Consider the following 13,437-nt stretch of genomic DNA (forward strand, 5'->3'; position numbering starts at 1 on the left):
ACTATGGCTGACCCTGTAAAACAATACATTTCACTGCACCTATCCGGTGTATGTGAAAATACAACATCTATTTTTAAAGTATATTCTTTATAATAATTTACATCTGAAGTTTACTACATAAATATTCAAACTTTAGCTTTAGAATTCAATGGTTTGCCCGACCCAATGCAGCAGATAGGCTCCCTGAGCATAGTTTTGAGTTTGTCCTTATTTGTCATAATTTTACCATCACCCAAAAACTCATAATTAGCATATATTAAGTTGTTAGATTTTGTTCCTATGTGTTTTATGTGCAACACCTAAACTATATAATTTAATTAGCCTTAAGTTCATAAGAAGGAAAACACATACCAATAATTAGAAGAAATAATGCAATTAACAATCAAAAAGCGATCACATTGCATTTCCCTGATGTGGTAAAATTAATTTAATCTAACAACAATAATTGGGTTTGGGGGGGTAGTGGGATTGGGTCAACACACAGATAAACTGTTTCGGCATTGGTGTTGGTTTCGTGAAAAAACGTGAATGATAGAAGAAAGAGGAAGAGAGACAAATGTGGCATGCAATGACTCTCCCACTCATGTGCAAGTATAACAAACTTCAGTGCAAATATAACAAAACAGTCAATTGACCTCTCTTTTCATTGTAGATGTGATAAAGATTATCATTAGTTAAAAGAGTCTTTGGGAAAAAAAGAAAATATCTCCCTTTTAAAATACAGAACCTTAGCTTAGTTCTAACCTGTGTGTCAGAGTGGTTGTCTCTTGGGATCAGTGTCCAGGTCAGGATGGGCTCCAGACAGTGAAGATCAGGTGCCCTGAGAGAAGCTGTCGGAGGTCATGCAGTTGCCACATAGTTAGCTGACAGGCAGATCTCACCTCCCTTTTTGAGCTGCAGCAGTGTGCCTCCTGTGGCCGTGATGTAGCCGTTCTGCTGGGTGGTGAAGGAGTGCAGCACCATCTGGCTGTTTTCCGAAGGTCCATGTTGCCCACATTCTGGTATACGGTGCAATGAAACTCAAACTTGGTTCTGTCCATGACCTCACGGAATTGGATGTGGTGGCCTGGTTCGGGGGTAGTTGTAGCCCAGCCGCATGGCAAAGGCAGATTTTGCGGCGATGCCACGAAAACCACTTGGCCCTTGTGGCCATGAGTGAGAGAGAGCAAGGTTAGAAATGATGTCAACACTGCAACAGACACCATTAGTCATACTAGTGGGTATGTACCTCCTTGTTATACACTATTAGTCATACTAGTGGTTATGTACCTCCTTGTTATACACTATTAGTCACAGCAGTGGTTATGTACAGTTGAAGACAGAAGTTTACATACACCTTAGCCAAACACATTTAAACTCAGTTTTTTACAATTCCTGACATTTAATCCTAGTAAAAATTCCCTGTCTTAGGTCAGTTAGGATCACCACTTTATTTTAAGAATGTGAAATGTCAGAATAATAGCAGAGAGAATGATTTATTTCAGCTTTTATTTCTTTCATCACATTTCCAGTGGTCAGAAGTTTACATACACTCAATTAGTATTTGGTAGCATTGGATTTAAATTGTGTAACTTGGGTCAAACGCTTCGGGTAGCCTTCCACAAGCTTCCCACAATAAGTTGGGTGAACTTTGGCCCATTCCTCCTGACAGAGCTGGTGTAACTGAGTCAGGTTTGTAGGCCTCCTTGCTCGCACATGCTTTTTCAGTTCTGCCCACACATTTTCTATAGGATTGAGGTCAGGGCTTTGTGATGGGCACTCCAATACCTTGACATTGTTGTCCTTAAGCCATTTTGCCAAAACTTCGGAAGTATGCTTGGGGTCATTGTCCATTTGGAAGACTCATTTGCGACCAAGCTTTAACTTCCTGACTGATGTCTTGAAATGTTGCTTCAATATATCCACATAATTGTCCGTCCTCATGATGCCATCTATTTTATGAAGTGCATCAGTCCCTACTGCAGCAAAGCACCCTCACAACATGATGCTGCCACCTCTGTGCTTCACGGTTGGGATGGTGTTCTTCGGCTTGCAAGCCTCCCCCTTTTTCCTCCAAACATAACGATGGTCATTACGGCCAAACAGTTCTATTTCTATTTCATCAAACCAGAGGACATTTCTCCAAAAAGTACGATCTTTGTCCCCGTGTGCAGTTGTAAACCATAGTCTGTTTTTTTAAATGGCGGTTTTGGAGCAGTGGCTTCTTCCTTGCTGAGCGGCCTTTCAGGTTATGTCGATATTGGACTCGTTTTACTGTGGATATAGATACTTTTGTACCTGTTTCCTCCAGCATCTTCACAATGTCCTTTGCCTTTGCTGTTGTTCTGGAATTGATTTGCACTTTTTGAACCAAAGTACGTTCATCTCTAGGAGACAGAACGCGTCTCCTTCCTGAGCGGTATGACGGCTGCGTGGTCCCATGGTGTTTATACTTGCGTACTATTGTTTGTACAGATGAACGTGGTACCTTCAGACGTTTGGAAATTTCTCCCAAGGATGAACCAGACTTGTGGAGGTCTACAACTTTTTTTCTGAGGTCTTGGCTGATTTCTTTTGATTTTCCCATGATGTCAAGCTAAGACGCACTGAGTTTGAAGGTAGGCCTTGAAATACATCCACAGGAACACCTCCAATTGACTCAAATTATGTCAGTCAGCCTATCAGAAGCTTCTAAAGCCATGACATAATTTTCTGGAATTTTCCAAGCTGTTTAAAAGCACAGTCAACTTAGTGTATGCAATCTTCTGACCCACTGGAATAGTGATACAGTGAATTATAAGTGAAATATTCTGTCTGTAAACAATTGTTGGAAAAATTACTTGTGTCATGCACAAAGTAGATGTCCTTGTCACGTTCCTGACCTCTTTTCTGTTGTTTTTGTATGTGTTTAGTTGGTCAGGGCGTGAGTTGGGGTGGGCATTCTATGTTATGTGTTTCTATGTTGGGTTAAATGTGTTGCCTGATATGGTTCTCAATTAGAGGCAGGTGTTTGACGTTTCCTCTGATTGAGAACCATATTAAGGTAGGCTGTTCTCACTGTTTGTTTGTGGGTGATTGTTGCTGTGTCTGTGTTTTGTTGCACCACACGGTACTGTCTCGTTCGTTCATTCGTTTTTCCTGTTTGTGCGTTCTTCGTTATATGTAGTTCTCATGTTCAGGTCAGTCTACGTCGTTTGTTTGTTATTTTGTAAATTATCAAGTGTAGTTCGTGTCAGTGTTCGTCTTGCCTATTAAATTTATTATGTCTACATACCTCGCTGCGTGTTGGTCCGATCCATGCTCCTCCTCGTCTGAGGAGGAGAACGAATATGACGACCGTTACAGAATCACCCACCAACAAAGGATCAAGCAGCGGCGTAACGGGCAGCAGCGACAGCAGCGGCCAATTACACAGGACTCCTGGACATGGGAGGAAATTTTGGAAGGAAAAGGACCCTGGGCTAAGGTTGGAGAGAATCGCCGCTCTCGGGAGGAGAAGGAGGCAGCTAAAGCCCAGGAGCAGTGGTATGAGGCAGCAGCACGTAAGTGAGGCTGGAAGCCGGAGAGTCAAGCCCAAAAAATTCTTGGGGGGGGGCTAAAAGGGAGTGTGGCGAAGTCAGGTAGGAGACCTGCGCCAACTCCCCGAGCTTACCGTGGAGAGCGAGAGTACGGGCAGACACCGTGTTATGCAGTAGAGCGCACGGTGTCTCCTGTACGTGTGCATAGCCCGGTGCGGGTTATTCCACCTCCACGCACTGGCAGGGCTAGATTGAGCATTGAGCCAAGTGCCATGAAGCCGGCTCAATATATCTGGCTTCCAGTACGTCTCCTTGGGCCGGTGTACATGGCACCAGCCTTACGCATGGTGTCCCCGGTTCGCTTACACAGCCCAGTGCGGGTTATTCCACCTCCCCGCATTGGTCGGGCTACGGGGAGCATACAACCAGGTAAGGTTGGGCAGGCTCAGTGCTCAAGGGAGCCAGTACGCCTGCACGGTCCGGTATTTCCGGCGCCACCTCCCCGCCCCAGCCCAGTACCACCAGTGCCTACACCACGCACTAGGCCTAATGTGCGTCTCCAGGGTCCAGTATGCCCTGTTCCTTCTCCCCGCACTAGCCCTGAGGAGCCGCCCGCCTGCCCAGCGCCATCTGAGCCATCCGTCTGCCCAGCGCCATCTGAGCCATCCGTCTGCCCAGCGCCATCTGAGCCATCCGTCTGCCCAGCGCCATCTGAGCCATCCGTCTGCCCAGCGCCATCTGAGCCATCCGTCTGCCCAGCGTCATCTGAGCCATCCGTCTGTCCCGAGCCATCAGAGCCGCCCGTCTGTCCCGAGCCATCAGAGCCGCCCGTCTGTCCCGAGCCATCAGAGCCGCCCGTCTGTCTCGCGCCATCAGAGCCGCCCGTCTGTCCCGAGCCATCAGAGCCGCCCGTCTGTCCCGAGCCGTCAGAGCCGTCAGTCAGGAGCTGCCAGAGCCGCCAGCCAGTCAGGAGCTGCCAGAGCCGCCAGCCAGTCAGGAGCTGCCAGAGCCGCCAGCCAGTCAGGAGCTGCCAGAGCCGCCAGCCAGTCAGGAGCTGCCAGAGCCGCCAGCCAGTCAGGAGCTGCCAGAGCCGCCAGCCAGTCAGGAGCTGCCAGAGCCGCCAGCCAGTCAGGAGCTGCCAGAGACGCCAGCCAGTCAGGAGCTGCCAGAGCCGCCAGCCAGTCAGGAGCTGCCAGAGCCGCCAGCCAGTCAGGAGCTGCCAGAGCCGCCAGCCAGTCAGGAGCTGCCAGAGCCGCCAGCCAGTCATGAGCTGCCCTCCAGTCATGAGCTGCCAGCCAGTCATGAGCTGCCCTCCAGTCATGAGCTGCCCTCCAGTCATGAGCTGCCCTCCAGTCATGAGCTGCCCTCCAGTCATGAGCTGCCCTCCAGTCATGAGCTGCCTTCCAGTCATGAGCTGCCTTCCAGTCATGAGCTGCCCTCCAGTCATGAGCTGCCCTCCAGTCATGAGCTGCCCTCCAGTCATGAGCTGCCCTCCAGTCATGAGCTGCCATATAGTCCGGAGCTGCATCTAGTCCGAAGCAACCATTCAGTCCAGAGCTGCCCCTCTGTTCTGAGCTACCCCTCTGTCCTGAGCTACCTCTCTGTCCTGAGCTACCTCTCTGTCCTGAGCTACCTCTCTGTCCTGAGCTACCTCTCTGTCCTGAGCTACCTCTCTGTCCTGAGCTACCTCTCTGTCCTGAGCTACCTCTCTGTCCTGAGCTACCTCTCTGTCCTGAGCTACCTCTCTGTCCTGGGCTACCTCTCTGTGCTGAGCTACCTCTCTGTCCTGAGTTGTCTCCTCTATTTAGGAGGGGCCTTGGTCTTGCCTATTAAATTCATTATGTCTACATACCTCGCTGCGTGTTGGTCCGATCCATGCTCCTCCTCGTCTGAGGAGGAGAACGAATATGACGACCGTTACAGTCCTAACCGACTTGCCAAAACTACAGCTTGTTAACAAGAAATTTGTGGAGTGGTTGAAAAACGAGTTTTAATGACTCCAACCTAACTGTATGTAAACTTCTGTGATGAAAGAAATAAAAGCTGAAATAAATAATTCTCTCTACTATTATTCTAACATTTCACATTCTTCAAATAAATTGGTGATCCAGCTGACCTAAGACAGGGAATTTTTACTAGGATTAAATGTCAGGAATTGTGAAAGCCAAATACATTATCTCAGGTTAAGGTGTACGTAAACTTCCGACTTCAACTGTACCTCCTTGTTGTACACTATTAGTCACAGCAGTGGTTATGCACCTCCTTGTTGTACACTATTAGTCACAGCAGTGGTTATGCACCTCCTTGTTTTATACTATTAGTCACAGCAGTGGTTATGCACCTCCTTGTTGTACATTATTAGTCACAGCAGTGGTTATGCACCTTCTTGTTGTACACTATTAGTCACAGCAGTGGTTATGCACCTCCTTGTTGTACGCTATTAGTCACAGCAGTGGTTATGCACCTCCTTGTTTTACACTATTAGTCACAGCAGTGCTAATGCACCTCCTTGTTTTACACTATTAGTCACAGCAGTGGTTATGCACCTCCTTGTTGTACACTATTAGTCACAGCAGTGGTTATGCACCTCCTTGTTGTACACTATTAGTCACAGCAGTGGTTATGCACCTCCATGTTTTACACTATTAGTCACAGCAGTGGTTATGCACCTCCTTGTTGTACACTATTAGTCACAGCAGTGGTTATGTTCTGAGGGAGCTCTTCACTTACACCTCACATCAGGCCTAATGAGTGACTACTGTACATTCAAACTTTACTAGTGGAATATTTATGACATGATACAGACAGTAACTAAATCTATGGGGGAGAAAAATAATGGTGGAGGAGGGGGTGATTTTACCTTCTGGTCCTGGTGGTCTTCTCGGTCCTACTGTTCCAGTCCCACCAGATTTGGGATCTGTATTTGGACTGTGATCAATGAAAAATCACATTAGAAATCATGTATTCCTGTAAATATTGACCAAATAATATCTTTCTAAATCACACATGAGAAAATAAAAAATCACACCTCCGTAAGGCTCAGTTAAAGAGAGCTGTATGTCACACAAGGCCTCAGATCAACACTCACCATCACCATTGTGATGAATTATGGTTATTAACAGGGGTTTTGCTAACCATGGCTGAAGACTCAGAAGTATGACAGTCCAAATTAGACATTGCTGAGTCCTTTCCAGGGCCGGCTCCAGGCATTAGCGACATAAGCGGTTGCTTAGGGGGCCCCTGATCTAGGAACTCAGTCGGGCTCTCAACTTGCTGTTGAGAGTAAGAATAGTGCAATTTCGAAATTTGGTTGTGCATCAACAGTCGTTCTCTTGTTATGTCAGTCAGTCACTCAATTAGCCGACAATTTACCCTTTGCTAAGCCCCGCCCCCTTGTTGCAACTATTGCGACCTTGGACAACATTTTCACGGGAAGCCCCTCACAATGATCTCAAGCTGTGTTTTTAATACACAATGAAATTAAAACAGACTACCCGTTGCTAATCAGGAGACTTTCTGTTATGTTGTGATGGACTGTCATTACAACTGCTTCACGGGAACCTCGTAAAAGGAAGGTTGCAGTGTGGCTAGCCACTGGATGGCTCTGAATGCATTGTCAGCATGCAGCCAAATGGCTTTGAATACACTGTCAGCATGCAGCCAAAGCTGGATTTGTCATAAACATTTAGGGAAAACTTTGCCACAGATGGATAGGGGAAACAAGTATCTTTGACTTGCCATCTATTGTTTCATAAATGTTTCATAATTTGTGCTCAGGAATACGCCATAGAAAGAATAAGAACAATCTCCGGTAATATGGATAGCCTAGTTCAACCCTTTTGAACAGGTAAGATTAAAACAATCTAGCTGGTTGGTTTTTATCAAAATCTTGCTTTAGTGTGTAGAAAGGAGGATACCTAGTCAGTTGTACAACTGAATGCATTCAACTGAAATGTGTCTTCCGCATTTAACCCAACCCCTCTGAATCAGAGAGGTGTGGGGGGCTGCCTTAATCGACATCCACGTCATCGGTGCCCGGGGAACAGTGGGCTAACTGCCTTGCTCAAGAGCAGAACAACCGATTTTTACCTTATCAGCTTGGGGATTCGATCCAGCAACCTTTCGGTTACTGGCCCAACTCTCCTACCCACCAGGCTACCTGCGCTGTTCATGGTGCTGATAGAGCGCAGCGAGATTTCATGCCATTGAACATGTCACTTCTTGGTCAAAAGCATAATTTTTTTAGTTTTATATTTGTCTTATAGCGTGACAGAATTGTATATAATTCTAATGCAAGATCACAAATGATGCTACATAACTGTATGTTTCATCATAGAAATAGATATAGGCTGCATTCTATTATGGTTTTCTTGGTAGCCTAGTGGTTTTCATGGTTGTAAATGGAACTGTACGTATTTGAAATGTGTTTATGGTAGGCTGGCATTGCTTAATTGATAAAGAGGGTCGAATTTGATTTACAGAAGTGTAATGTGCCATATCATAACGTGTTGCTGAACTCATGAGTGGCATGACTTTCCCATGTTTCCTGTATAGGCCTATTTATTTGGCAAGACAGTTGTCCATGGCTGCATCTCAATGTAGTAGGCTCTAGGCAATGTTTTGGTTATTTGGTTCTCAATTCGCCTTTTGCGTACTGCGTTGGTTTACTGTTAGTGTAACTAGCCTAAATAGGCTATAGATTGTGTCATGGCTTTATCGATCTGATATTTAGTTTACTAGGCCTACTTTGTACCACTGTTTTGTTCTGTTCACATTCATTCGCATTCACGGCTGTGTCGGTATTCTAAGACAAACTGCTATTCAGTATGTTTGTTTGCATGCATGAATAACTAGGCTACTACTTTCAGCATTTAGTTTGCATTATTTTGGTAAGACAGCTGTGTGTACAGCTGCATTGAATTCACATAGGCTGTTTGTAATAGGGTAATTGCCCATCTAAACGGCATTACTGTAGGAGGCTGTCCATTATGCTTATCAGTGCAGCACAGATAGCCTACAGATTTCAAAAGCACTCAATGATCTCGGAATCTCTGCATTTTAACTTTATGATTATTATGGTAGAGGATGATTATATATATAAACTGAATTTGATGTAATTCCAACGCAAGAACCACAAAATAGTTTGCCCCCACGGCGATTTCTACTGCCCCCTTAGTCACTTTATCCTGGCACTGGGTCTGCAAGGTGTCGAAAGCATTTCACAGGGATGCTGGCCCATGTTGACTCCAATGCTTTCCACAGTTGTGATAAGTTGGCTGGATGTCCTTTGGGTGGTGGACCATTCCTGATACACACAGGAAACTGTTGACATAAATCAGTGTGCCTGGCACCAACTACTATACCCTGTTCAAAGGCACTTAAATATTGTGTCTTGCTCATTCACCCTCTGAATGACACACATACACAATTCATGTCTCAATTGGCTTAAAAATCCTTATTTAACCTGTCTCCTCCCCTTCATCTACACTGATTGAAGTGGATTTAACAAGTGACTTCAATAAGGGATCATAGCTTTCACCTGGATTCACCTGGTCAGTCTATGTCAGTGGTCATCAACCTTTTCTGAGTCAAGATCACTTTCTGATTCAGAATGAAAGCTCTACCGCTCAGACTGTTTTTGAACATGACTTAAAAAACGTAAGCCTATGCAACATTAACCTATTAAAAACAGTACTGTAGCAATGAGGTTTGTGCAGTAGGCTATGGCAGGGTTTCCCAAACTCGGTCCTGGGGCCCTCCCCTGGGTGCACATCTTGGTTTTTGCCAAGGCACTATACAGATGATTCAAATAACCAACTCATCATCAAGCTTTGATTATTTGAATCAGCTGTGTAATGCTAGGGCAAAAACCAAAATGTGCACCCGGGGGGCAGGACTGAGTTTGGGAAACGCTGGGCTATTGACCCAATACATTATCACTATCACGACTCATGATAAGACCCAGTTGCAGACAGTTCGAATCACAGATGTTTGTTGACCAAACAGGGGGCAGGCAAAAGACAGGTCAAGGGCAGGCAGAGGTCCGTAATCCAGGGCAGAGTCAGTAAGGTACAGAACAGCAGGCGTCAAGGCAGGCAGAATGGTCAAAACCGGAAGAACTAGAAAACAGGGACTAGAGAGAACAGGAGAACGGGAAAAAACACGCTGGTAGGCTTGACGAGACAAGATGAACTGGCAACAGACAAACAGAAAACACATCAGGGTGTGAAACAGATCAGGATGACAATCACTGCATATTTGCTTTGCTTGAATTGCCCTCAAAGCATTTTTCTCTTTAAGAGTCTATTGACACACCCACGCTTCAGTCTAAGTAACATAATTAAAAAATCCCCATCAAAATCTGTAAATTTAAGGTAGAGATATGCCTATGTCGGCCTTCCACATCTGCGGTGGAAGGTGGCCGAGCTACAGTGGGTTTTGTCAGACCATGAAACATCCCGAAAATCGGTATTCTCATGAAAACGTCTGTAGCGTCCGAACGGTTTGGCTTAAAAGGGTCCTAAAATTCAAGATCAAATAGCTAAATGAACAGAGAAAGTGAAATATTCCTCGATATTAAATAAAAATAACGCAAAGCTATCAGTACACTTTCTTACTCATTCAAAACAGCTGCAGTGCTGGTTGTAGCGCGAGTGGAAGTAGGGAGAACACACATTTTATGGCTTATAAATGTCATGCCTGCTCCCGCTCTTCCCCCCTGGTGATTGAGGGCGCCAGGCTGCCCTGCATTACACACTCCTGCCACCATAATTATGCACACCTGCCTTCCCTCGTCACACGCATCAGCAATATTGGACTCAATCACCTGTTAATTACCTGAGAAAGATAGTATCATATCAACAGAAATGAAGGAGGATGTTAATTGCTATTGCAGGCAAAGACAGGAGTGATACTCAGTAGAATGAGGGAAACTCCTTTGCCATACCTTTCTGTTACCAGCTCAATAAAGGAAACGTTGGCTTTACCGTAAAGGTAATAGTCCCGTTTCTCATTTCAGATGTAAAAGAAATAACATGGTATGCAGATGTGCACCCACCAGTCTTTTCTAAATGAATCATATGTCTACCTTTCTTAGATAGTGCTTCTCAAATCAGTTCAACTGAAAAATACAATGTCAAATATTGAATTATTTTCCTACATTATTTTGTAACAGTGATACTATTTTAATCTCCATTGTTGTTTATGAGGGTTTAACGTATTTGGCAGTTTTTATCTTTCTTATATATTTTGTATTTTATATTCTCTTTAACTATTACAGTACATCTATGTTTTCAAATCTTTCAATAGTGTTAATAACTTTTGTATCACCCTCTCTCTCTCAATTCAATTAAATTCACTCTCTCTCTCGCAATTCAATTAAATTCACTCTCTCTCTCTCAATTCAATTAAATTCACTCTCTCAATTCAATTAAATTCACTCTCTCTCTCTCTCAAATCAATTAAATTCACTCTCTCTCTCTCACACACATTTTGTATGCTCTCTCTTACTTGATGTGTCAATTGTCTGTGGCTAAAGACAACAATAACTGAGAAAAAGGTTCTATCAACAAAAGAGTGATTTTAAGACAATTGGCATTAAAGTTCTGAACCCTCATTGGTTAGAATGGCGTCAGCAAATGTAATATTTTATTATTCTGAACTCAACAACATGAATTGGGGTATTTAGAGTACTATAGGTAGAAAACATTGAACAGAACAAGGCTGTCAGTAAATCAATTTAGACAAAAATGCATACAGAACCTTATATTTCCAAGCTCTCGAAATGTCTAGTCTACAGTAACTCCAGTGAAGCAGCAGGATAATATCCAACAACAACAACAGCAGCAACAGCCATTTATCTAAGAGTAGGACACCATATACAGTACAAAGTATAACATAGTGCATCGTTTAAAAAAAAGCCTGAATTAGGCAACTATGTGTTGTTTAAAAGCGATATGGCAGCAGGAATTAAAGCCTTCCTTTGCAATGGGTGGCAGAGAAACATCGAGTGGTGCATGTTGTTGAATGACTCACATACTGTACACTATTATAAAATATAGGTTAGACAAACTAAAGATTACGTCAGCTATTTTAATATCATATTGGCAGATGCACCTGCCACAGTTAGGCTGGCTCTTACATAAGAAATACATTGTTTCCGATTTAACATAAATGGGGTGTGTTTATTGCCATCTCCATTATCCCAACACCTGAAGTGATTGTGAACATAATTAGTGGTATGTGTGCAGCCTCCACCTGCACACGTCTACATTATCGGTATAAGTTTGAATCCGGCCTCCTGCCCTTTGACAAACAAACTCTCTCTATCTTTCCCCACGGTCATCCTCTCTCTCTATCTTTCCCCACGGTCATCCTCTCTCACTATCTTTCCCCACTGTCATCCTCTCTCACTATCTTTCCCCACTGTCATCCTCTCTCACTATCTTTCCCCACTGTCATCCTCTCTCACTATCTTTCCCCACTGTCATACTCTCTCACTATCTTTCCCCACTGTCATCCTCTCTCACTATCTTTCCCCACTGTCATCCTCTCTCACTATCTTTCCCCACTGTCATCCTCTCTCACTATCTTTCCCCACTGTCATCCTCTCTCACTATCTTTCCCCACTGTCATCCTCTCTCACTATCTTTCCCCACTGTCATCCTCTCTCACTATCTTTTCAATAAAATCTGAATTAGGTCCAACATGAACTTCTCAAAGAGCCAATAATTATAATCTGGCTTCAGGGCAGAAATGTTCTACACAGATGTATCACGTGGTGGCTATACTGTACTGTCTAGATTGAAGGATGCAGTTTAGCAGCCCTGGCAGCCATGGGTCATAATGAGCAACATGTCCTGCTAGACCTGCATATTACTACTAGTATTTAACTCCACATCCACGTCTCATACCAGTATACTGCACAGAGAATTCCCCTATTTTTCTGATTGTCTGTGAGAAGAGGTAGCTAGTAGATCAAATCGTTGACTGGAATATTTTTGTGTGCGTTTAGTCCCTTTGTGAGTTTGGCCTTGAATTCTGTTCCATCTTGAAAAGCACAGCAAGGTTTATTATTTTTTTATTTTATTTAACCAGGCAAGTCAGTTAAGAACAAATTCTTGTAAATTCTTATTTACAATGATGGCCTAGGAACAGTGGGTTAACTGCCTTGTTCAGGACAGAACGACAGATTTTTACCTTGTCAGCTCGGGGATTTGATCTAGCAACCTCTCGGTTACTAGTCCAATGCTCTAACCACTAGGCTACCTGCCGCCCCCAATTAGGAGTAACAACGCTCAAAGGCTATCTGCCACCCCAAATTAGGAGTGACACACACTGAATGACAGTAATGATTGATAAGCACGCTGTTAAAAAAAAAGGTGCTATCTAGAACCTAAAAGGGTTCTTCGGCTGTCCCCATAGGAGGACCCTTTAAAGAACCCTTTTGATTCAAAGTAGAACCCTTTTGGGCTATATGAAGAACCCTTTCCATAGAGGGTTCTCCACGGAACTCAAAAAGGTTCTATCTGGAACCAAAAAGGTTTCTACTTGGAACCAAAAAGGGTTCTCCTATGTGGACAGCTGAAGAACCCTTTTGGAACCTATTTTTCAAATAATGCATGGTGACAAGAAGGAAGACACACTACAGTATATATTATCAGAATCTGCAGCAGGAAGTTAGTGGACATTTGAATTACATGATTACAATGCCTTCAGAAAGTATGCATACACCTTGATTTATTCCACAAGAACAAATTCTTATTTTCAATGGCGGCCTAGGATACTTGTTCAGGGGCAGAACGACAGATTTTTTACCTTGTCAGCTCAGGGATTTGATCTTGCAACCTTTCGGTCACTAGTCCAACGATCTAACCACTAGGCTACCTGCCGCCCCAGAAATATCTCATTCACATAAGTATGGGCTATGTGAATGAATGAA

The 13,437-nt window shown here is 44.0% G+C and overlaps 1 long non-coding RNA gene across 1 annotated transcript in view; it reads right to left on the reverse strand.

The window, feature by feature from the left end:
- Positions 1 to 414: 414 nt before the first annotated feature.
- Positions 415 to 13,437, reverse strand: part of LOC139545356 (uncharacterized) — a 30,282-nt gene continuing 17,259 nt past the window's right edge. Inside the window, exons 2-3 of the long non-coding RNA XR_011669043.1 lie at positions 6,358 to 6,425; positions 415 to 1,142 (exon numbers count right to left, since the gene is read on the reverse strand). This is a non-coding gene — a long non-coding RNA (uncharacterized lncRNA). The remainder of the gene's footprint in view (positions 1,143 to 6,357; positions 6,426 to 13,437) is intronic.

Source organism: Salvelinus alpinus, chromosome 19, assembly GCF_045679555.1.
Source record: "Salvelinus alpinus chromosome 19, SLU_Salpinus.1, whole genome shotgun sequence".
Taxonomy (NCBI): Eukaryota; Metazoa; Chordata; class Actinopteri; order Salmoniformes; family Salmonidae; genus Salvelinus; species Salvelinus alpinus.